The sequence below is a fragment of the Panthera leo genome, chromosome B3, assembly GCF_018350215.1.
Source record: "Panthera leo isolate Ple1 chromosome B3, P.leo_Ple1_pat1.1, whole genome shotgun sequence".
Classification (NCBI taxonomy): Eukaryota; Metazoa; Chordata; class Mammalia; order Carnivora; family Felidae; genus Panthera; species Panthera leo.
In genome coordinates this window covers 108,742,401-108,765,701 of record NC_056684.1, presented here as the reverse complement: position 1 = coordinate 108,765,701, position 23,301 = coordinate 108,742,401, and the positions used below count along the sequence as shown (strand labels likewise).

The following is a 23,301-nucleotide window of genomic DNA, read 5'->3' as shown; positions in this document are numbered from 1 at the left end:
TCTGTCTCTGTCTAAATTTCCCCTTTTTATAAGGACACCAGTCATACTGGATTAATGTCCATCCTAAAGACCTCATTTTAACTTGATTACTTCTGTAAAGACTCTCCTCCCAAATGAAGTCACATTCTGAGGTACTGGGGCTTAGAGCATCAGCATATCTTTTTGATGGACACAAACCTGTAACAGTGGCTTAGACTACAGTGGTGTGAGCAGAAATAATGAGCAATAGTATTTACTGACTAATTGGAATATATATAGATATATGGATATATACATATATAAATATGTATATATCCATATATCTATATTTCTGTATCTATATCTATATCTATATATATATCTATATTTCTGTATCTATATCTATAGCTATCTGTATCTATATCATCTATATCTATATACACAGAGACAGAGAAAGAGAGAGTATAGAGTATAGCACAATGATTCCTACGAGTGCTAATTAGTAACTATGATTTTGTTGTTAATATTGTTATTATGGTTAGATGTTCATAGTACCAACAATACTTGTCTGAATGAGACAAGTATATCCCTCTCCTCAGTTCAAGGGGTCTCTAGGGTAGCACCTACAGTCCTGAGCCGTCTTGCCTCACTGTTGTCCACGGTCTGTTCTGCCCTGTAACCTGGGTCACTGTCATTCCCATGCCCACCCAAGTCACTTCCTGATTACAACTGTAGTTACATCATTCTTGTCACCTCTTTATGTCACCAACATAGATTTGATTATATCAACGCTTCTTCTCCTTTTTTTTTTAAAGTTTATTTATTTATTATGAGACAGAGAGAGAGAGAGAGAGAGAGCACAAACAGGAGAGGGGCAGAGAAAGGAGGAGAGAGAGGGAATCCCAAGCAGGCTCCACACTGTAAGTGCAGAGCCTGACGCAGGGCTCGAACTCACAAACCGTGAGATCATGACCTGAGCCAAAATCAAGAGTCGGACGCTTATCCAACTGAGGCACCCCCAACTCTTCCTTTTGATCCCACAGGAAACTGTGGTCTACAATTGTTAGAAGGTGACCAAGTCATCTTCCCTGCCTTAGAGCACTTTAGGTTTAATGAGGTAGAGAGAGATGCAAACAGATACTTTCAATACTCTATCTTAAATTCTCTGAGAGACTTGAAGGTATTCTGGGAGCCCAAGCGTGGACACTTACAAGTAGGAGGATAGTGGGGAAGGCACGATGCTAGCAGAAGAGGGGGGTGGGGTAGGAGGGGCAAGAGGACAGGCTTCCTGGGAAAGAATGGTGCTACACTAAAGCACTGAGGACACAGTCAAATTACATGATCAAGAGCATTTTGGTAAGAAAGACAGAGTTCAAAATGCATGGAAGCATAGCATGCAATGACTTGAACTAGGACAGATAAGCAATTTGGCATTAATAAAACATAACAGGCCTGATAGTTTCAGCTGCTGAGACTAAAGATATAGGTAGGGAACAGGGCAGGAAGAAAGCACCCGTGTGCCTTGAAAGAGCTCAAACTAGAGCTATTAAAGGGTATTAAGCAGTGGAATGACATGATCATATTTTCACTTTAGAAATATCTCTCTGGTGCAAGTATGAATGATAATCTTCAATGAATCATGACTGGAAGCTGATATGGTGGGGTGTGGGGAAGAGAGATGAGTCTAGGATGACTCTTATGATTGAATAAATGGAGTCATTAGCCTAGCGGAAAACAGAAGTAGGCGTAGTTCTGAGGCATAGTATAAGTATAACGATTTGAGTATCGGCCATGCTGAGTTTGAAATGTCATCAGATAGTTGTGTCAACATGTAGATAGCTAGATTCAGACAGTGTCGGGTATGCTTGATGTCTTGAGAGTGGAAAAATTCACTTAGGAAAAGCATATAATGTTAAAAGAGCATTGGGCCAAGGACTGAAATAGGGGGAGCATCAGTGTTAAAGACTTAATAGTAAGAGGAAACCATTAGTGACATAAAAAGGGAATTACTAGAAGAATGGAGTGTCCAGCAGTGTAAAATGTAGAAAAAAATGTTCAGTAAAGTATCAACTGAAGAATGACCACTAGATTTGTATATGTGTGGGTTAATAATAGTGGCCAGAGAGAAAGAAAATAGTTTTAGTGTAGGGATGATGGAACAAAAGCTAAAATGTGTGGGTTGGTGACTGAATAAGAGGTGTGCAAGTATTATCTACATAAACTATGTTTTCAAGAAAATTGTATCAGACCAGGACCCAGCAGGAAATAAATGGCAGACTTTTACTGGGTAACTTGAGGAGGCTAAATAAAAGGTTTATATATAAAGTGAGCAACTGCTCACAGTTTCTAAATATAAGGGATAATGCTACCCATCGGTTGTTTATATCACACCATTACTATCCATTGGCCAAAAGAGATAAGATGAAGGAGAGAGAGGAGGGTAAGAAGGTGGTGGTGGGGAGAAAGAGAGAGACTGTATCAAGAAGACTGCCTGACAGGAGATATGACCTTGAATTAAGTTTAGTTCAAGGAATTAAGCCAGCCCATGGTGACACCTCAAGGAGGAGCTTTAGTAAAAAGACCCTGATTCCTCACTCTCCTTCTTCACTTATATCTCATTCTAATGCTGCTCATTGGCCAAACCCAACTGGAAGCAAGGCAGCAAGTAAGCCCATTGATGTAGTCATACAGGCCAGCATCCAAGGCAGGTAGGGAAGGGTGGGTATGGGTCTAGAGGGGTAAATGGGGTAAATGTTCAGTACAAAATTAGTTTGAGTACAGCAGTAAGAAGATACAATATTAGTTAAAGTGGTTGCAAAGTAAAGTGACGGAGCTGAGTTTTGTGAAGATTCTCTCTCTGCACCAGGATGGGAGAGATGGGTAAAAGCTGAGATAAAAAGTCAGTAGAAAAGAAGTTAACGCTATTGGAGGATATAAGGATAATTGATGGAGAAAAGTCCTGGAGGATTCAGGTGACAAATAAAGAGAGTGAAGGGGTTGGCTTTAAATAGAAGTAAGAACATTTCATCTTCTCAAATTGGAAAGGAGAAGCAGAGGCACAGTTGTATGGAATCTGTAGGTGGTGAGTGGACCAGAGGGAAAGGCAAGAAATTGAGAGCTGATCTCTTTGCCTCAATTTTCCTCATAAAGAAGGCATGGATCATCTGTTGAGGGTGAGAGGGTGGGATGTGGGAAGATTGTGGGGAGAGTTATATTTCTCTGAAACTCACCAGGGCAGGAGCAGGGGTGGCAGAAGGAGAAATGGACCAAGACAAGAATTGTCCACTGAAAGCCCAGTTGATGTTGGAGATCCTGAACTATCACGCATGACTGAGGGATTTTCTCATTCAGTTTTGGATGCTCAGCAACCTGACTGTGTAACTCAAGAAGGCCAGTTGAAGGGATGATTCAGGATCATGGCTTTATCAGATTAGTCTGGTAGTAGGACATACTCAATGGAAATGAGGCCACTGATGTTCACCCCTCAAAATCCATCTTATATAACTGAGATCATTTTATTTTCCTCCTCTTCTTTTGGGTACTGTTTTTTAAATAGTATATTTGTAACATACTTAAATGCATAATAGTGGTGGCATTTTCAGAATTATTTCATAAGGTCTAGATAAAATTCCTGCAAGTATTATAATTAGCATTTTCATGCTCAGTACAACACATTCTTTTCCGAAGATTAAACCAAGTATCACGTAAGGCAGATAAATAGTCGAGGTTTAAATTTTAGTAAAAAATTGTACCACATTAATAACCTACATTCCATGTAGAAACCATCTATTTGCTGAATCCACATGGTTTATAACAAATTCATATTATGTTTCAAAAGAAGAGAATGAATTGAATATTTTCAATGACATTTTGTCTTCATTTCTTTTGCTTTTTTTCTCATCAATATGATTAGTGGGGTTTTTTATGTTTGTTTATTTATTTTAAGAGAGAAAGAAAGAGAGAGAGACAGAGAAAGTCAGAGAGAGACGGACAGAGAGTCCCAAGCAGGCTCCATGCTGTCAGCACAGAGCCTGATGTGAGACTCAGTCTCATCAACCCTGAGATCGTGACCTGAGCTGAAACCAAGAGTTGGATGCATAACTGACTGAGCCACTCAGGCACCCTATGATTAGTGTTTTTTTTAATGGACAATAATTATATTTTTAAACTTCTAAAATTTAGTTTACAAATAAAACCAATGGAAAAATAGTATTGTTAGAAAAGAGTGTCACATGCTATAGCTACTACCCACCCTCCAAATCTATACTTATTGTTTGGAACATAGTTCAGTATCACCTAATTGAAATTGGGTCTTTGTAGTTTTACTCTACCAGCTTTTGGTATGTGTGTCCTTGTGTGGGGGATGAAGTCTGCCTTCTAGTAAAGACAGATTTTAATTGTACATAATGCTTTCCCAGTAGAAATGAAGGTTTATTTTTCTATATTATTATTATTATCTTCTTAGAGTCATTTAACAAATAAGCACTCCCATATTGTTGTTCTTAATTAGATGTAGAAATAGGTTTCTTGATTCTGTTAATAGTAAACAAGAAATAACAATTTGGAGAGATTTGTCTCCATATAGTGAAGAACAACAAAAGGAAAATAAACGGAAGGGATGTGTCGTGTAAATTGATTACCGTGCCCCTGATTGCACTAATTGATCCATGGTGGATATTACTGCTGTAAAGTTATTGGTTTTGCCTCTCTTGGTTATGCCTCCCCATAACCATTGAAAGAGGTCCGATGGACTTATCTACAGGAATCACTAATTCTAAGGCAATGCTTGAAATTAAATAACTATACCCTAGCAGCTACTTTATTTTGGCTTTATTAGTAAAATAAGGATCAGAAAACAATACTTTATCCACACATTTCTTGTCCATGCATACAATCCATGAAGTCCAAATGAAGAGTATATTTTCATTTCAAACTATAAAAGTAAATGTTTACAGTGTATTCTTTCAGAGTCTGAAAAGAAAAAAATAAAGACCCAGATTGCATGTAAAGTGCAGATTATTTTAACTTACTCTTTGACTTCAAATCAATAAAATGATATTTATTGGCAAAAAAGTAGAAATGGTGACCGCTGTCACGGAAGTCATAGTCTTTTGAGGAAGAAGAGAAATTTTAAAAGTAAATGTAAAAATTACCTTTCCAGATTAACTTTCCATCTCTTACTCCCAGAGACCTTTGACTCCAAGAATATAGAAAAAAATGAAAGGTTCTTCAAATGCGCCGTGATCTTAGTCTTCTGCATCTTTCTGCCGTCTGCATTGCTCTGCTCACAATTCTTTCCAGGCTTTATTTCTTTGGTGAATTGCTATTCATGATTTAAGATCCAGGTCAAAGTTTTGTGAAGCTTTTCCCAAATTCCCACACCAGGCAATGTTAGTGGCTTCATGTAATGGACTATCATTAGTTACTTCTTTCTCTCAAGATTCATCCTATTTGTCCTATACCTTCTAATACTAAGCTCTCTTATCTGATGTGATAGGACCAGAACTATTAACAGCTAACATTGACCAAGAAAATCCGTATGATATGCTAGGCATTCTTCAAAGTTCTTTAGATACAGCAATGTATTTATTCCCAACAATGACCATTTACAAATGAAGTAAGTGAGGCACAAAAAGGTTAAATAACTTGTCTAGAATCACATAGCTAATGAATATATTGACCACAATTTGAACCACATTGAATTGGCACTAGAGCTTATACTCTTACCAAAGCATTGTGCATCGCTTGGTAATTAGTAGTTTAATAAAAACTTTTGGTTAGATATTTTGACTTAAAACCTTACAAAATTTTCATTCAATTACTAAAGTTTTGAGGCATGAGTAGTGTCTGTTAGGTAAAGCATAGCATAATAAAGCCTCTGAGATTTTCAATTTTGGTTTCTTTAAGGGAAGCAAGAGACTCTACTGATAAACATACATACAACTATTAATAACTAACTATTAATGAGCATACAGTTCAACTGTTGGTTGTAGAGGTTTACAGGCCCAGCAGTCTAGAGCATCTGGTGTGCTATGGGCATCAGTCAGTGTGTTCTACAAAGAGGATGGAAAGTGATGGTCAGGCTAGTCATGTTGATTAAGTGGAGGTAAATTAAAGAGGTCCTGGTCTTTATTTAGCATTGTGCACATTCCTCTGCTTCTACATTTACATATTGTGTTGAAATTACCTGTTTTGAAATTACCCTTGTTCTTTATGGAGCTGTAATCAGCATGCTTATTTTATTCATTTTATCCTCAACACCTACAAACCTGTCCTGCACATAATAAGGGCTCCTAAAAATCTTTAATGAATTCTAATAGACCAAATTGTCCCACTGCATTGTTGTGACATGGTAATGAGAGGGTCTACTGCTACCACACTGCGAATCTCCGGGGATGGGACATGTTCTTATTTATTTTGTAAGTAACATTTCAGTTGAAATATAACTCATTTATAGAAAACCGTATAAACTATTAGAATACTGCTTGATGGATTTTTACAAACTGAACGTATCCATGTAACCAGCATCTAGCCCAAGAAATGGAACAGGAAGCATGTCAGAAGCCTATTTCCTGCTCCACTGCTTTCATGACACCCAATCCCCCCCACCAAGATTTAACTACTGTTCTGACTTTCAACACTTTAGATTAATTTTACCTCTTTTTTTATTTTTAGAGTTATATAAATGAAATGATACAGTATGTGCTGATTTGTATCTGGCTTCTTTCACTCAATATTGTTTTGTAGGAGTCATTCATGTTGTACATAGCTGGAGTTCATTAACATTCCTTGTAGAGTTTTCTACTGAATGAATATACTTCAACTAATCCGTTCTGCTCTTGATATATACATCTGGGTTTCCAGTTGGAACCATTATGACTGGTGTTGTTATCAGCATCCTTATACATGTCCTTTTATTTACATTTGTACAATATTTTTTGGAGGGAGTATATACATAAGAGTAAAATTTCCAAATCAAGAGTATGTTTAGCTTTAGTAGACACTCATAAAACAGTTTTCCAAATGGTTGTATGAATTTGTACACCTACTGGCAGTTTATGAGAATTCAAAAATTTTTTTTATATGTTTTTATTTATTTTTGAGAGAGAGAGAGAGAGAGAGAGAGAGAGAGAGAGAATGAGTGGGGGAGGAGCAGAGAGGGAGACACAGAATCAGAACCAGGGTCCAGGCTCTGAGGTGTCAGCACAGAGCCCACTCGATGTGGGCCTGGAACTCAGGAGGTATCATGACCTGAGCCAAAGATCATGAGTGAGATCATGACCTGAGCCAAAGTCAGATGCACAACCAACTGAACCACCCAGGTGCCCCAGTTTATGAGAATTTAATTTTGCTACATTCTCATTAACACTACTTTTTAAAATCTTTTTAGCCATTCTGGTGAGTGTGTAAGGGTAATGCATTATGGTTTTAAATTGCACTCCCTTGATGTCTAATTAAGATGAGCACTATTCCATATATTTAATGGCTGTTTATATTTTGTAAAATGTTAATTTTTCTGTAAGAGTTGTCTGTTTTTGTTTTTAATGATTTGTAACAATTGGGATAGAATAGAGATGGTCTAAAGATTCAGGACAAAGTCATTTGCATGTCTAATTTTGCTTGTATGGAAAATTGAAATATGTAAGTGGTGAATGAAAGAGGAGAGATCTGCACCACAATTTGGTTGTTTTGCAATCAACAAATACTTAGAGACTGTATTCTCAGTTTATCTGGGGGAACACATGCTATACTTATGCCACTCATCAGATTCAATATAAGCAATTGATCTTTATTTTACATGGAATGCCTGTATCATTCTGGTAAAATAGAGAACCATTGACCTTAAATAGGTTTGAGGTACACCTGATGTTTAGAAAGGGTAAGTGGCTTGGCCAAATTTATGCATGCAAACTCTTGCCTCCTGACTCATACGAGACGTTTTGAGAAAAAAAAAATGTTCTTGCCACACAATTCTGATCTAGAAATAAGGGATACCCCATGGAGGAAATGGAAAATGGACTGAGAAATCAGGAAAAGTAACTTCTAGGTCCAACTGTCAATGGCTGGCTGTAAATCCAAGTGCCTAATCATTTTGGCTCCTTTGAGTTTCAGCTTGCAGATTCCCCCAAATTAAGAAATACCCAAGAATATTACATTTCAGGTAAATTTGATTCCAACTATAGAAGATTGAAACAGTAATATGTCATCTAGACTAGATATACATTTCTAAATATTTCTAGAAGATAATACTCCAATAGAAAAAACTATTTACCTACTTCGTCTGTATTTCCCAACAGTGAGAATTTGTGTGTGATATTGAGTAAAAGCTGTATTAGTCTTTTAGGAATCAAATGTAAAAATTAACACATACTTAAATAAATGTACTAGAATTGGTTTCCCAGACAAAAGCTGTAGAAATTTTCTTTCATTATGAAAAAATATCTTTGAAGGTATTGCAACTGCCCTACTTTAGTAATTGTTCCCTCTGAGGCACAGCAATTATCTTACAAGGCAATAACTAAAGCCACATATTAGATGTGTTCCTTGGGACAAAGGAATAGTATCAAATGAGATCTAGTAGGATTTACAGTGGAAAGTGCATTATAAACTATGAAACAAAATTATATACAGCATTAGGAATGTCAGCATGTAATAGTGGAGGGAACACTGGAGTTAGCTTTAGGAAACAGATTTCAGTCCCAGCTTGGCCATTTACCAGCTCAGTGAGCTTAGGCAAGTCACATAACTTCTCTGACCCTCATCTGTCAAATAGGGGTAATAATAATTGTCCTGCTTGATTTATAAAGTTTCAGGGAGAAATTAGCTAACATAAGCTGAAGTGCACTGTAAAGTGTATCACATTTGCCAAATATTAAATAGTGTTGTTTTCTACTTAGATACTGGAGACTCTCCTTCCATATTCCTATGTATACACCTCCCTCTGTGTGTTAAACTGCCAGCCCAGGGTCATGCCTTTTGTTGTCCGCCATTATTAAAGTGATTCAACCTACTTTATCATATAATTGCTTTCTCCTCAGGCCTTTGATCTTTTGGATCCTTTGCATCTTTCTTAAATTTAGACCAGGAATTCTTAAGTCAGTGTAGCCTACTTTTTGAGTCCACTACACCTGGGTTGGAAACTGTGCCTTGTCACTTATTAGCTAGGTAGACTTGGGGACGATCTTTAAATGTCTCTAAGCCTCAGGGTTTTTTCATCTTTAAAATGGATTATTGTGAAAATTAAATAAGCAAATACTCCATGAAAAATACTTAGTACAAGTCTCCTGATCCTGGTATTTTTATTGCAAAGATTCTAAAGTGAAAACATGTGGAAGCAACCACTACTGTGACCAGAATAACTACATTGTCAAAGACAGGGTGGTCTAATGGTTCATCTACAAGACTCAGGCAATGGTGATGGCTGCATTTTTGCATTCCCAGCAAAGCATAACAGTGATGGTTTTTCTTTATCAATTTTTTCTTTTGAACTTGAGTGTGCTAAAAATTCTATGCTGAGAACTTAGAAGTAAAACAATTTTATTCTTCTGAGTTTTCTTCTGAATTTTCAAATGCTAACAAATAGATGGTAGTTGCAATGCTACTTGGACATGAGCTTAAATCGATACCAATAGTGGGGCTCTGCCATTGCTTATTCCAAAATGTGTGGCATTGACTTAGCAGGGCTGGAAAGAAGTAAGGGAATGGATATTTGAGACTTGGAAGGATGAAGACAAATATTTTTCGGCACCAAAGCGTTTGGTAAAGTTGCTAATTGTGACTGCCTTTCAATATTGTACCTTTTTTTGGAAGAGGTTGGAAAATGATATTAGTAGTGAGTGGGTGTTGTGACTGGTTACTTTTAGTCAGGCATGGGAAGAAAGAAGTGATCCCACACAAGGGTTACCTGGCTTATAAGCAAATATGGAAAGGAATTGAGAACAGGAAGAAGTAGAAATAAGATTCAAAAGTCGCTGTACAAAAAAGTCCATTAAGACTCAATTTTGTAGCAAAGGCCAGAGAATGGATGTGACCTCCCAGCAAGCCTGATGCTTTCAATGTAGCAGCTATTATGGCAGGAGGGGTGGGGGAGAGAAAGGGAGAGAGACATGGGGCCAAGAAAGCAAAGAATTGAATCAGGCTTGAAAATGATATTTACGAAAAAACTTTTTATGAGGCTGTAGACACACAGAATTGACTGTAAACAGATCAGAAACTTATTCATATTTTTAGAATGGGGTGCTTACAAGGCTCAGTTGATTGAGCATCTGACTCTTGACTTTGGCTCAGGTCATGATCTCACAGTTTGTGAGCCCGAGCCCCACATTGGGCTCAGTGCTGACAGTGAGGAGCCTTCTTGGGATTCTCTCTCCTTCTCTCTCTGCCCCTCCCCCGCTTGCTCTCTCTCAAAATAAATAAATAAACAAACATAAAAATTTGGGGGTGGGGGGAAGACATATATTGCCAAAGAAACCACAAGCTCGGTCTTAAAATATCCTTTTACTGTATGAGCCCCAAACCGCAACTCAGGCCCCCCAAATTTTCACAGGCAGCAAAGAGCCAAGGAAGCTCTTCAATCCTTGCACCAACTCTCCAAGGCCCATATCAGGTCTGACTATGGAGGACTGTGGACAAAGAAGAACCTCGGAAAAGATGGAATCGGGAGCCACAGAGACCACTGGGTGGGAGAGCTTATCCCACAGAGCTAATCCTATAGAGCAGGCTCAGAGGCTAATTAAGGAACTCACCACACTGCCAGGGCCTTATAATGCCTGCCTGGCAGACTTCATCATTGCTGTGGACCAGTGACTGCGGAGTCTCTGAGCCACTTTTCCTGTCCCCTTTTAACAGGAGTGTTTAGTCAGTTAGCCTGTTCCTGCTCCACCTTTGTCTGATGGCATATGTGTTTGTATGCATGCATATTCACGTGTGTATGTGTGTGGCTGGGCTGAGGCAGGGAGGGGGTGGGCAGCTTGCCTTTCTAGTTTACAGGCCACTCCATTCTAGGCTTTCCCATCTCAGAAAATGGCATTACCATTTAAGCATGGGCTTAGACTAAAGAGAGAGAAATTTTTTTTTCTCTCTCAGATTGTTCATCTGCTTATCTGCAAACCTGTCAGTTTTGCTGGCAAAATAAATCCAGAATCTCACCACCTCTCACTACCTCCATTTCTACTTCCCATGCTGATGTCTCACTTGTATTACTCAAAGAGGCTTCTAATTGATACCCTTCTACCCTCCCCACTTTCTAGTTTATTTTCCCCACGGCAACCTGAGCGATCATCTTGAAATAGAAGTGAGATCATGTGACTTCTCTCCCATGACTTCCTTCACATCTAAAACTCAAAGTCCCTGGCCTCCCGGTTTACCAAATGCTGCCTCCTTTGTCCTTCTTTGTTCACATCGTTCCTCCAATGTGTAAGGTGCTCTCTCACCTTGGGGTCCCCCTCCCCCCATGGCTATCTGCATGGCCCACGTCTTCATTTCATGACTACCTCTGCTCAGATAGCACTTTCTCAAAGAGACCCAACTACTCTTTATTTTTCTTTGTAGCCCACATCACCACCTGACATTTTATAGAATATTTAAGGAGCTTTTCTTTGCTTACTGCTATATACCTAACTCCAAAACACAGCCTGGAACAAGGTGGGTGTTTGACAAATACTTGTAATGTGAATGAATATCTTGTTTGCTGCTGCCTGCATTAAGTGTTAACAAGTATAACAAGTATAACAACTATGCAGAATAGGATGGACCCATTTCTTCCTGGGCAGTAAATGAAAGCCTCATAGCAGAGCTAGCTTCACAGATGGTTCGCCTGTGTCATACAGAACTTTGCACTTAGAAGGGCCCTGTTCTTGGGCCCTGAAACAGAAGGGCTTCTGTTTCATGTTCTGCTGTCGCTCTCTCTAAATTCTTTATAGTTTTGAATAGGGAGCCCTGCATCCTTTTTTATTGTGCTATAATTCACACACCATACAGTTCACCATCTTAAAGTGTACAATTTAGTGTTTTTTAGTATATTTACAAAGTTGTGCAACCATCACCACTGTCTACTTCCAGGACATTCTCATCACTCCAGAAAGAAACCTCATACCCATTAGTAGTCATTCTCCATTTCCCACTCCTTCCCTGGCCATGGGTATATACCCCCTGGTTAATTTTGCCTATTCCAGATGTTTCATATAAGTAAAAAAAAAAAAAGTGACCTTTTGTGTCAGGTTTCTTTTGCTTAGTATGTTTTCAAGGTTCATCCATGCTGTAGCATGTATCAGGATATCATTCCTTTTACTGGCTGAGTAATATTCCTTTGTATCCATATATACCACATTTTGTTTGTTGACTCACCAGTTACTGGATTTTGGGGTTGTTTCTACTTTTTGGCTATCATGAATAACATTGCTACAAATATTCGTGTACTAGTGCTTTCATTTTTCTTGGATATATACCAAAGAGTGGAATTGCTGGGTCATATTGTTAGTCTGTGTTTAACTCTTTGAGGAACTGCCAAGCTGTTTGCCACAGAGGCTGCACCATTTTATATTCCTTCCAGCAGTGTATGGGGGTTCCAGTTTCTCTACCTCTTCACAACACTTGTTATTTTCTGTTATTAATATGTTATTTTTCGATTATAGCCATCCTGGAGGATGTGAAGTACATTGTATTGTGGTTTTGCATTGCCTTAATGATGTATCTTTTTGTGTACCTATTGGCCATTTGTATATCCTCTTTGGAAAATGTCTATTCAAGTCCCTTGATTATCTAAAAATATTTTTTTTCTTTTGTCTTTTAATTTTTGAGTCATAAAAGTTCTTTATATATTTTGGATATTAGAGCCATATCAAATATGTGATTTGCAAATACTTCTTCTCATTTTGTAGGTTGTCATTTTGCTTTCTTGAAAGTGTCCTTTGACACTTTTGTTTTGAATTTTGATGAATTCCAGTTCGTTAATTTAATTATTTTTGGTGGCTCGAGATATAGGTGTCTAAGAAACCTTTCCCTGATTCAAGGCCACTAAATTTATGCCTTTGTTTCCTTCTAAGAATTTTATAGCTTTAGTTCTTACATTTATGTCTTTGATCCATTTTGAATTAAGTTTTGTATATGGTGTGAGGCTGGTGTCCATATTCATTTTTTGTTCGTGGATGTGCAATTATTCCAGCACCATTTGTTGAAAACATTAATCTTTCTTCATTGAGTTGCCTCATCATCCTTGTCAAAAAAACAATTGAGCATAGATGCATGGGTTTACTTTTGGAAACCTAGTTCCATTCCATTGTTGTATATGTCTGTTCTTATAGCAGTATCTTGATTATGGTATAGCTTTATAAAACTGGGAGTTTTAAAACTGGGAAGTATGAGTCTTCCAATTACATTCTTGTATCTTGGTATTGTTTTGGCTATTCTGGGTCCCTTATGTTTCCATCTGAATTTTAGGGTCAGCTTATCAATTTCTGAAAAATTGGCAGTTAGAATTTTGATAGGAATTGAATTGAATCTATAGGTAAATTTAAGGAATATTGTCTTGTTAACAATATATCTTCCAATCCATAAACACGTAATGTCTATTTAAGTCTTCTTAATTTATTTAAATAATATTTTGTAGTTTTGTGTATGAGTCATACACTTTTGTTATATTTTTTCCTAAATATTTTATTTTCTTTGATGCTGCTGTTGATGGAATTATTTTCTTGGTTTCATTTTCAGATGGCTCATAGCTAGTATATAGAAATACAACTAATTTTATATTGATTTTATGTCCTGCATCCTTCTGAACTCCTTTATTGGCTATAACAGCTGTGTGTGTGTGTGTGTGTGTGTGTGTGTGTGTGTGGTGAGGATTTCTCAGGAATTTCTATATACATGACATGTCACCCTCAAATGGAGATAGTTTTCATTCTTTTTCATTCTGGATGTCTTTTATTTCATTTTCTCGACAGTTTCCCTGGCTGGAACCTTCACTGCAGTGTTGAATAGAAGTGGCAAGATGGTACATATTTATCTCTTCCCTGATCTTAGGGGGATAGCTTTCAGTATTTTACCATTAAGCATGTTATAGGCTCTGATTTTTTATGTTGTATTGGGCCCTACAAATGATGTAGCTGGTCTTGCCTCATAAAGGAGAGCACAGCTGAGCTGAGTATTAAAGGATAAGTAGGAGTTCCCCAGCATGTGAAGAGGAGAGAGAATACTAATTTGCAACATCACCAATGGGGAATGATTCTTAATATCAAAGTGATTGAGCATGGCAGGTATGTGGAGGTCAAATGAGGAGTGAAGGAAACAGATTGGAGAGGTAGGTGGAACTGAGCCATAGTTAGCCATAACAAGGCTTGCTGACTTGTTAAAGAGCTTTAATTTTATTGTGATTTTTTTTTTTTTTTTTTTTTTTTTGCCTTGGATGCTATCCTATTTGATACACAATAGCAAAAAATGGAATAAGGGGAAATGGGACTAGAAATTGAGGCAGGGAGGGCAATTCCTGGATTACTGCAATATTTGAGACAATGAATCTAATCTTGTCAGCCTTACCTGCGAACAGCCATTTTCTTGGTTTTGAAGACTTTATCTTCCTTCTTTCATTATTTTTCTTAAATGAAAAAAACCTTTAGTAATAGAAACATAAACACTAAGTATCCATATTTCAGAGTTATGCTAACATCAGTAATGGGGTTTACAATATATGTTTTGTTACTTATGGAAAATACATTTTTATATTTATGATCACCTGGAAAATTGAGATAAATGATTTTTATATGGTAAAGAAAAATGGGGTGTAGAACATTTCATTAGTCAATTTGGTAATAGTATTAATGATTCTAGGATATTTTGCATTTGCATTTTCTTAACCACCCTTATCCACATTAGGCATTACCTGACACATTAACAAAATCAAAATATATTCCTTTTCTCCCTCCCTCCCTCCTTTCTTTACTTTTCCCTCTCTACTCATCTCTTTTTTTTAATTATCAATTAATTAATTAATTCCTCAAAATTTATTTAGGACATAAGAGGCTGAACTAGATCTCTAACACATTCCTTGTCCTTTAAGAGCTTACAGACTTATGAGTGGCCCAAGTAAAGCAAGGCAGCCATATTTCAAAATGGAGTGTGATGTTATCCTTCCTTTACACGTCTGAATTTGTTGGATGACCATCTGACACAGCCTTGTCACTGTGGCCTTCGTTAAGATGAGCTTCTAGCCTCTGGTATGCCCATGAGAGTTTTAATAAATACTCTTGGAATGGATTGAAAGAACTAGAGTTAGAATTAGTAACTGAGTTTATAGAAACAATAAAAGGAACCAAAGAACAAAACCAACCAGATCCCCTAAGAGTCAGATGAACTGGAGTTTCTGCCTGATCACATATAGCTATAAATTCCTAGTCAATTCCCTAGATTCACAGATTTGGAAAGTGATGGGCCATTTGAGGGGAAACTCCTCTATCTTCCTTCAAATTATATAACACTAAATCCATGTCATTAAACAAATGATTCTAACCCTTTTTTTCCTTGCCTTTATTGGATTTCAAAGTTCAGTACACATTCAAATTATTCAATTTTGATATCACTTTTATGATCAAATGTCCTACTTTTGAAATGGAAAGCTCAGTTGGCCATGTTCCCTGTTAAGTTTAAGAAGCTTTTATCATTTAAATAAATTAAACCTTCCAGCATGGGCTCCACAGAACATAATGAAGCACAGAGAAGAAAAGCTTAAATGAAATAAACCTCTTTGCTGATAGAAACAGTACAGGCTATTGTGACTACCAATAAATGTGTGGCTGGAATCATAGTCTGATTCATGATTTTTCTTTTTCTTTTTTTTTTTGTCCTTAATTTTTGTGGTGTCCATCAGCAATTTGATTTGCCATTGCACAAAAAGATTGACACAGAGTGCATCAAGTGCAAGGGTTCTAGGTTATTAATACTGAGAAAAAACACAAATAAAAAATTTTAAAAGCTGATTTAATACCATGTTAAGAATCAGGTATATTTTTTTCTTTTACATTAATCCATACGTTGTTCTATGAACACTCAGATCCTTTTACATTTTCTAAAATAATTTCTTTGGGGGAATTAAAATGTTTTTTTCCTAGAGAAAAATCATTGTCATTTCTATGTAATAATTGGTTAAAATTAATCTATATAACTTACATATTTATTTAGCAGGAAATATTTTACTTTCTATAGGACACACTGCCCATATAGGAATCAACTGAATTATGAAATGCTTATTGTTTGTAGATTCTTTCAATTGCCAAAGACTAGTAAGCAAAAGTTTTAAAAATCTTAATGACAACATGCTTTTTAAAAAGGGATTAACTAAATAAAATTTACCCATCTTTCCATTCAGTTATAAAGTGAAACCATTTTATCATAAGCATAATTAAAAACTTAAAGGTAAAAAGCACTTCTTAAAAGGAAAGATTCTGGGCACCTGGGTAGCTCGGTTAAGTCAGTTAAGTGGCTGACTTTGGCTCAGGTCATGATCTCACAGTCTGTGAGTTTGAGCCTTGCATCAGGCTCTATGCTGACAGCTCAGAGCCTAGAGCCTGCTTTGGATTCTGTGTGTCTCTCTCTCTGCCCCTCCCCCACTCGTGCTCTGCCTGTGTCTGTCTCTCAAAAATAAATAAATGTTAAAAAAAAAAAAAAGGAAAGATTCAACGGAATATATTTGAAAATGCTCATGCTTGTAATGTAGAATAATTACCATGCTATGTTTATTATAAAATGTAGTCTCCTTGGTAATAAAAATACATTGTTATTTAAATTTGGAGTTTAGGGTCATAAAGTTATCTTTAAAACTATGAGAACTTATAGAGAGGGTCTATTACATTTAATGTTTGTGAAAAACAGTGAGTTACTTCCATTAGGCACTCCTGCTCTTGTATTTTCTTGGTCTATAATGCATCCTTCATAACTTAAGACAAAACAAAAAGCTATCATACTTTACACATACAACATGGTTCAACCAGTGATGGTACCTCAGTAGATTATTAGTCTTGAAACCTTGTAAACATGACAAAATCATCTCTTCATTTTTTATTTCTCTGTTTTTAATTTTAGTGCCAAATACATTGTATTAAGAAAGTATGGCATTGGGGTACTTGGGTGGCTCAGTCGGTAAAGCATCTGACTTCAGTTCAGGTCATGATCTCATGGCTCATGGTTTTAAACCCCGCATAGGGCTCTGTGCTAACAGCTCAGAGCCTGGAGCCTGCTTCAGATTTTGTACCTCCCTCTCTTTCTGACCCTGCCCCACTCATGCTCTGTGCTCACTCTCTCTCCCTTAAAAATGGATAAACATTAAAAAATTATAAAAAAAAAAGAAAGAAAGCAAGCACTGCATTGTCACCAGCTGGGAAATAAGTTCTTTTTTTTTTTCAAATTTTTATTTAAATTTTAGTTAGTGAACATGCAGTGCGATATTGGTTTCAAGAGTAGAATTCAGTGATTCATCACTTACATACAACACCCAGTGCTCACCACAAGTGCCCCCCTTAGTACCCATCACCCATCTAACCCATCTCCCACCCACATCCCTCCATCAACCCTCAATTTGTTCTCTGTAAGAGTCTCTCATGGTTTATTTCCCTCTCTCTCTTTTTTGGAAAATAAGTTCTTAATGGATGTTATTGCATCCTTACAATGGAATCAAAGATAGGTTCTCATTCAAGTTCTTTAAAGATTGATTTGTGGGTCAAAGATTTGAATATGATTACAGTCAGCCAGCATTTGTTAACTATCTACTTGTGCCCAGTAGTGGGCTAGGTGCTGAGGATGCCAGGAGGTAGATGATGTAGTGTTTGCCTCCAAATGAGGAAATAAGAATAGACATTAATGATCAATTACAATAATACAAATAACATTGATTCATTGTGTAGAGAGTGAAAAATAATTTTAAAAGTAGGAAACCTTCCTATTTGTAGTATTTTCTATTCATAGACCTTCACAAACATACATTTACTGAGTGTATGAAGAGATTATTGAATTAACGAATAACATGTACTTATTGAGGACTTTCAATATGACAGACACTGTCATAAAGTCTGGAGATACAGCATGTAACAAAAGAGACAAAAATCTCTGCCCTCATAACCAAATGAATCCAGGTAGTAGTGGGATCAAGAATGGCATTTAAGTCCAGGGAAAATTACATCCTTTGACTTGCCACCCCCTGTTTTTGGTAAAGATACTATATTTAATATAAGTAGAAGTTAGAAGAAAATACAAGAGCTGCCTTGAAGAGAGCAAGACGATACAAAATGACAGCATGTATTTTATTTTATTTATTTTTTTAATGTTTGAGAGAGAGTGCAAATGGGGAAGGGGCAGAGAGAGAGGGAGACAGAATCTGAAGCAGGCTCTGTGCTGACTTGGGGCTTGAACCCATGAAACATGAGATCATGACCTGAGCTGAAGTCGGACACTCAACTGACTGAGCCCCCAGGCACCCCGACAGCATGTATTTTAAAGGGAAGTAGAGTGAAGCAAGCCTGCTGGCTTTGCCTTTGAGAATGAGGAGCGCTTTGAGGTTGCCTCCCCTAACACCCTCCTGCCCAGCTGTCAGTTACTCAGCGAGCACAGAGCCCAATAGACTGCCTTCAGGGATGGTTCTCCACGGCAAATGCTCGGTGAGGGTTATCTGTTGGGTGTGAAACTGCTGTACCACCCCCTGCTTTACCCACTCAACTATCCACATCTCTGTGTCAAAATGACCTTACAGAGCTGCAGTAGAGTGTAATGGTTAGGACTGCTTGCAATCTGACTTCTTGGATTAGTATCCCGGCCACTTACTCCTTGTGACCTGGAAGGCAAACCACATCACTCTCTATGTCTTAGTTTGCTTTTCTGTAACATGAGAATACTAGGCCCTATATCAAATAGTAGTATGACAGTAGTTAATGAGATAATACATGTGTGAAAGTGACTTCTTTGCTATATGCGAACTTTTAATAATTATTTTTTTCAGTAAGTCATAATTTCCATTCTGAAGCCAAAAGAAATAAAAGAAATTTAATCTATTCAGTAACCTCTGTCTAACTCAGTAATTTTGTTTAAAGTTACCTCTGGCTTGTGGTGCCTGGGTGGCTGAGTCGGTTAAGTGTTTGACTCTTGATCTTGGCTCAGGTCACAATCTCACGGTTGGTGAGCTCAAGCCCTGTGTCAGGCTCTGCACTATAGCGCGGTCTCTAGACCCTCTGACATTCTCTCTGCACTATCAGAGAATTCCTGCTTGGAATTCTCACTCCTTCTCCTTCTGCCCCTACCCCACTCGTGATCTGTCTCTCCCTCTCAAAATAAAGAAATAAACTTAAGGAAAACAAAGTTACCTCTGGCTTAAAAGCCTGGTTATGGTTAAGTAGTTGATCAAATCCAAGTATTACTGTTTTGAGTTTGATTCCAGCTCAAATTCTGTAGCTTGGGTAAGAAATTTCCTCATGACCCTCTCTTCCCAGCCCTCCTTCTGCACCTGCTTCTACTTTCCCTGGGCTCATGATTGCCTGTGGGCCTGATGCAAAGGGTAGGGGGCTCCACTTCAGCACCCAGGGCTTGTCTGTGAGATCTGGCGGGCTTGTGGTCACTCCTCAGAGCGTTGGCCTTTTCAGCTGGCCACACCCAACTACTGGGCACTATTTATTGTGTGGCATATTTAATGGTCTGAAAGGTCCTGGCAGCAAGTGTTCTACAGAGTGCTGTAACTTCTCCCACCTCATGGAGTATCTTCACCTCATCTGGCTTCCATGGGGCTGAGATAACAGTCGTCTACCTACTCTAGTTCCCGGGCCCCCCGGGATCCTAGCCATGCCCATCCAGGCACACAGAAGTATGGGCAGAAACAAAGAGGGTGTATGCTTTTTTCCAGCATGTTGGTTGGCTCCAGAGAGCGAACGTGTGGGTCCTGCTGCTCTGCAAACTCCAGCAGAGAAGTTAGGGCCTATCTCAATGTTTCCAAGTGCCCCTAAAGCTCAAGGGCCTATGTCTAGTTCCTTGTCCTCTCCTATCCCCCTGGAGTGGTGGGGGGGTGGGGGTTGGAGGGAAAGGAGCAACGTGCAGCACTTCAGATGCTAATATCCCAAACCTCTATTCTTTCTCTTTCTCAGTTGCTTTTATATGTTCATAGTGGCAAAATCCACAACCTTGTTCTATCTCATTTGTCCCCTGATACAGACCAGCAGCCTGGCTCTGTGACAGGACTCCCTTTGTACAACGTAGTTTGGCATTTAGAGTCTCTGTTCTCAGCTTAACAGTAGGAGTCCAGACACTTTATCCTCGGTTTGTGTGGAGGGGCCAGCTGGTGGTCAGGGAAGCCGCAAAAGGCTTATTTTGTTGATGTTTTACATGGGCTTAAATCACTAAGCATTCTAAACTTGCTAAGCACACAATAATCGTAAGCAGTCATTAGCCATCATATTGAAATTTTAAAACATACAGCCAACAAATAAGATGCCACCAGATTCTCAGTTCCAGGGACACCAAATATTTCATTGTAATTTCTAAAAACTGTGAATTTCACACAGCAGTACACATGGACACTACAGAGATAGTAATGTTTTTGTCTATTACATATCAATAGCGTTGCTGAATTCAGCAAACAAAAGCACAGGGCATGCAGTTAAATTTAAATTTCAGGTAAACAATGAGTATGTTTTAAAATGTCAATATGTCCCATTCAGATAAATGATGTATGACTTTTCAGTATTAGTGTGTCCCAAATACTGCATGGAGGCCCTGTATTTCATCTAACATCCTCATGTGCGATTTACCTCCCTTCCCTCATTGAGAGTCTGAAATAGATCTTTTTATTGCAAATGTGAAGGTGACTCTCAGTTATTACATTGCACGAAGGCTATGGCTAAAGGCTAAGGAATTACCTTTATAAAAACAAACCAAAAGATCCGAGTTGAGTGGGAAGGAGGATGTGGTCAGTCATTTACATTTGTCCCCTCATGTCAGTTCCTGAAATGAAATTCAGCACATTTTCAATGAAATGGGATGAAATCAGAATGTGGTATTTGTGTTTCCATGTTTGGATCTATCTTGTCCTAAAGAGTGTTAGTATCTTGAAGGGTCAGCATAAGCTCTGTTTACTTAGGGAGCATAAGAAATATGTCAACCCTTTGAAAAGCTTTCAATTAAACTGCAAGAGCTTTGATGTCAGGCTTTCAGATTAGTATTACATCATTCAAAAAGACCCAATTTCATGTGCCACTAGGGAGGGAAAAATATACTGGTCTTTATAGACAGTTATTGAATTTAGAGAATATTTACTTTAAAATACAGATTATTACCACTTGATAAGCTGTATCTAGTGCATCAATTTCAATTTAGAAAGTATGCTCTTAGAGAATTCTATCTCCCTGACTTTTCTGTTCACAGTGACCATCAGTAGTATTGGTTTCTAGTATAAATCAATGTTTGTATGTTACTCTGGAAGCTTCAAGTGGTAATGGAAATGGTTTCAAATATACAGGATTTTATGAGAGTTCAATGGATATAACCAGAATATTTTGAGTGTCTACTATATGCCGTGTACTTCATATAGATCTCTAATCTAACCAATAAGTTAATGAGAGAGGGTGATGAGGTAAGTAATTTTGCCAGCCCCATAAAATTGTCTGATTCTGAGAGCACTGTATCTACTATAACTCCTTTCTGGATTTTTCTTACAGACCTCATCTGCAGTTATTTTGTTCTTCAGACGGAACCTGAGCAAAAAATCTCACACTCATTAAATTCACTTCTAATTCTGATAATATAAGTGGTAATTTCTTACAGGTGACCATTTTTACTTCTCTTGATGGAGTTACACATTCTTCCCAGTATTATTTTCAGAAGACATTTTTTTTTAATGTTTATTTATTTTTGAGACCGAGAGAGACACAGCATGAGCAGGGAAGGGGCAGAGAGAGAGGGAGACACAGAATCTGAAGCAGGCTCCAGGCTCTGAGCTGTCAGCACAGAGCCCGACGCGGGGCTTGAACTCATGAACTGTGAGATCATGACCTGAGCCGAAGTCGGACGCCCAACCGACTGAGCCACCCAGGCGCCCCTCAGAAGACATTTTAAATGAAATTTATGCTAACTTATTTGTGGTTACCTATCAAATAGCACATTAACTATGTATTTAATTCTATATTTAAAATTTACCTCAAAATACAAAAAAAACTAATTCAAAGGATACATGCACCCCTGTTTATTGCAGCATTATTTACAATAGCCAAATTATGAAAGCAGCTCAAGTGTCCATCGACTGATGAATGGATAAAGAAGATGTGATATATCTATAGAGTAAAATATTATTCTGCCATAAAAAAAAAGCATGAAATCTTGCCATTTGCAACAACATGGATGGAGCTAGAGAGTATAAAGCAAAATAAGTCAGTCAGAGAAAGACAAATACCATATGGTTTCACTCATATGTGGAATTTAAGAAACAAAACAAACAAAGGAAAGGAGAGAGACAGAGAGAGACAAACCTAGAAACCGACTTTAACTACAGAGAACAAACAGATAGTTCCCAGAGGGGAGGTGGGTAGGGGATGGAGGAAATAAGTGATGGGGATTAAGGAGGGCACTAGTCATGATGACTGAGCAATGTATACAATTGCCGAGTCACTACATTGTACACCTGAAACTAACAGAACATTTTACATGAACTATACCGGAATTTAAAAACTTAATAAAAAAAAACCTTCTGGAAATATGCACAGAAAAAGGTTAATGATACTTAGGTCTGAGGCAACCAACTGAAGTCTGAGTGGGAGAAACACTTTACGCTAAAATTGTTTATAATATTTCAAAAGGTAAGAAGATCCTGTATGTAGGTTGGAATAATGATAAGGGAAAAATGAATACTAACAATGAAAAACAAATTTTAAGAATATTGAAATCTGAAGAGTCCAGTCTCCCACCCGTGACAGTATTACATGGACAACATCCTTACTTCTGTTTGGATATTTTAGTGGTATTGAGGTTCACGAGTGTTCAAGGCAGTTTATTCTGTGAATAGATAGCAGTTTGAAATGAAGTCTGTATTGAATTGGTATTTGCCTCTCAGGAACTTTACTTACAGATCCTAGTTCTGCCCTCTGGAGCCACATAAATAAATTTAATCCCTCCTCTCACCCCACATAGGTGCTATGCTAGTAAACTAATGTTTTGGTACTTTTATATAGCCTAGAACTCATAATTTGACCCCCTAAGCAGAGGATGTTATTAAAAATGGTCTTGAATATATTCACATATGAAAAGAAACATACAAAAAATAATGATGCATTGTAAGGAAATTTAATATAGTTCCTTACACGCGTATGCATACACACATATAATAGACTA

At 37.7% G+C, this 23,301-nt stretch overlaps 1 protein-coding gene across 3 annotated transcripts in view; it reads left to right on the top strand.

Moving 5' to 3' along the window:
• Nucleotides 1–23,301, top strand: part of KCNH5 (potassium voltage-gated channel subfamily H member 5) — a 301,067-nt gene that overhangs the window by 275,039 nt on the left and 2,727 nt on the right. The window lies entirely within an intron of this gene.